General features: G+C 36.0%; 1 long non-coding RNA gene across 1 annotated transcript; it reads right to left on the reverse strand.

The window, feature by feature from the left end:
* Positions 1–2,106: 2,106 nt before the first annotated feature.
* On the reverse strand, positions 2,107–2,754 carry LOC149201599 (uncharacterized). Its single transcript, XR_016253455.1, has 3 exons — positions 2,598–2,754; positions 2,380–2,444; positions 2,107–2,233 (listed from the first exon to the last, which is right to left on the reverse strand). It is a non-coding gene; the product is annotated as an uncharacterized LOC149201599 (long non-coding RNA).
* Positions 2,755–3,205: the final 451 nt, after the last annotated feature.

Below are 3,205 nucleotides of genomic sequence, written 5' to 3' on the forward strand. Positions count from 1 at the left end.
CTAGAGATCCTGTGACAAGGAGATTCCCAGAGGCAGCTAACAAATGTACCATAAACAACAACTATAGCAGAAAGAAAAACAGAGACGCTTGTACCATAAACAACAACTATAGCAGAAAGAAAAACAGAGACGCTTGATAGATCCAAAACATCCTAAGCCAGAAAAACAGAGACGTTTCATAGATCCAAAACATCCTAAGCCAGAAAAACAGAGACGTTTCATGGATCTAAAACATCCTAAGCCAGCCCCATCAAGCCAACTCCACATCTAAAACTGAGGCTGTCCCAACCAATCATAAGCAAAATGGAACAGAGAGGGACCCTACTTTCCAAGTCTAACAGCAGTTAACTCATAAATACATATTTATTCAAATTTTATTTAATATAAATTTATTTAAATGTGTGAATTCTTTTTTATTTATTCAAAATTTAAATCAATATTTCACAAAATAAATATATGAGTTCATATAAATTTAATTTCCATTATTGCAGTGAAAATCCTACAGCATGACAAATATAACAGCGGAGCTGAATTTCACTAGCACTCAGAGCAATGTATTGATGGAGTTCTATATAAAGGTTTGACATATTGAAACAGGGGAAACGAACAGGAATCTCCACTGCATAAACGGACAGAGATTTGGAAACAGAATAAAAAATCACTGGTTGCAAGTTTAATCTTACACAACCACAGCTTCGACTTAAAGAAGAAGTCTAACAGATACAAACAAAACCCTGAGCTCCATATAAGTTTTATTTTATTATGGCACTGACAGACCTGAAGTTCAATTGCACTCGGGGAAAATCCATTGAAGTTCAATAGACCTATATAGAGGTCTGTGGTAGTCAATTAGGAGAAACGGGGATTTCGGCTGCTGAATTTTGGAAAAGAGAATAGAACCAAAGAAAATCCACTCAAGTTCAATAGCTTTATATAGAGGTCTGTGCCATGTGGTAGTCAATTAGGAGAAACAGGGATTTCGGCTACTGAAATTTGGAAAAGAAAATAGAACCAAAGAACACTGGTTTCAGGTTAAGAAACCACCACTTCGACTGAAAAAACATTTTAACTCACCATAAAGAGAATTGAATAGAAATTGATCCAATTAAAAACACGGATCATAAAAAATGTTAAACTATAATTTACTAATGAATCGTGCAGAGAATCGGCGTCAGTGATTTATCAAAGAAATAACCTATCGACGTTGAGGGAGTTACAAGATCATCATCAGATTCAATAATTCACTACGACAGATCTCACTAGTGGCCAAACTAAGTGAATGCCAATTTTCCCGGGCTCTCTCATCGGGAACGTGGATACCTGGTATTTTTTTGGCTAAATTTAAATACCAGGGCATCATCAATCGGACTAGACTAGTGCGGATGCGTTCTTGAATTTCAAGACATCAAAAGCAACCACCCTTTATAACTTCTTGTTTGTCTAGAGAAACTGCAAATCTCTTTGGAGTCTAATGATTCAGACATGCTAAACAATAATTTACTAGAGAATCGCGCAGAGAAACGGAGTCAGTGATTTATCAAAGAAATAACTCTGGACGTTGGGGGAGTTGCAAGATCATCATCAGATTCAATAATTCACTACGACAGCCTAAACGACCTCACATAACTTAAAGATCTCACGAGTGGCCAGACTAAGTGAATGCCAATTTTCCTGGGCTCTGTCATCGGGAACGTGGATACCTAGGTATTTTTTGGCTAAATTTAAATACCAGGGCATCATCAATCGGACTAGTGCGGATGCGTTCTTGAATTTCAAGACATCAAAACCAACCACCCTTTATAACTTCTTGTTTGTCTAGAGAAACTGCAAATCTCTTTGGAGTCTGACGATTCAGGAAAAAAGACCACAGAATACACTTATTAATTGATTTCAGAAGCAATTCACATCCTTATACCAAATCTTTATCCCAATTCCTCTACATTAATTTAAACAGAAATTTAAACGCACTGTTGCTTTTTTCAAATTAAACAAAATTTTTACATGTTCACTTAACTACAAATTTAAAAGACCTGCTTCATTTTTCAACAATAATTCCGAATCTCACAGGGAATTGATAATTGCAGTGAAATCAAGTATCAGAAAGGTACCTTAGATATTTCTCCAGGGCAGTGGTGCTCACTCATCCTGTGCACACGGACCTTATTCTTCAGAGCATCAGGGTCACTCGGCCCTTTGCACATGGACCTCTCCACGCTATATACTCAAAAACTCACTGAAAGCAATAAATGAACAAACAAAGCACCATAGCTCATAAATTCTGAAAATAATTAATGACCCATTGAGACAGATAGAAAATACAGTTCACAAACAAATCAAATGACAAAATACTACAAATATGCACAAACCCAGAGGTAGTACCTTGCAAATATGGCTCTGTAGCAGTTTTCACTCAGAGCTTTGCATCCAGTGCTCAGTCCTTGAAGCTGGAAGCAAAAAATTAAAAACGAACCAACAAAGAATTATCAAATGCAGAAACATTTAGAAATAACAAATAAATTATTGAAACCAAAAACCAGAGAAATTAGAGATTCCAATTGTTGTTAATATGAAGAAACTAAACAGTATATCTCCCTCACCTCATCCATTCATTTTAAATGGAGATTGTGTTGGCCAATTTGTTTCACCCAAATACCTCTGTTTCAGAAATGCTTTCTTCTCTATTCTGCGCTGGCTCGCCCTAAGTGATTAATTTCACACGCAGACAACATATAAAAAAACAATAACAACAACACAGGCACCACAAACATACAAAAAAAAAAATTGACACAGGCAGGCAGCACAAACATACAAAAAAAAAAAAAAAAAATTAGCAGAGGCATCACAAACCTACAAAATAACTAGCATATCCAACGAAGAACATACACGAAAAAAAAAAGGAACGCTCCACATATTCAATCATAACACACCACACAGAGGAGATCAAAGAAAAGCAGAGGAAGCAGAATAAACGTTAATTGCACTGGGTAGTAATAGATCAAAGAAAAGCAGAGGACGCAGAATAAACGTTAATTACATTGGATAGTAATATATATAGACAGCGTCATGCCATCTTTTCCCTCTTGATCTTATCTTTACACAACGGTCATGTTTTAAGAGTTCTTGACCATCAAGATTCTTTAAATTTGAGGTGCCAATTTAAAATGATTTTCTGAAAAAGCTAACCTGGTAAAGGGGGTTCTGGTCT

This window comes from Pinus tabuliformis, chromosome 2_1, assembly GCF_031772625.1.
Source record: "Pinus tabuliformis cultivar Carrire ecotype Pingquan chromosome 2_1, CPIR1, whole genome shotgun sequence".
Taxonomy (NCBI): Eukaryota; Viridiplantae; Streptophyta; class Pinopsida; order Pinales; family Pinaceae; genus Pinus; species Pinus tabuliformis.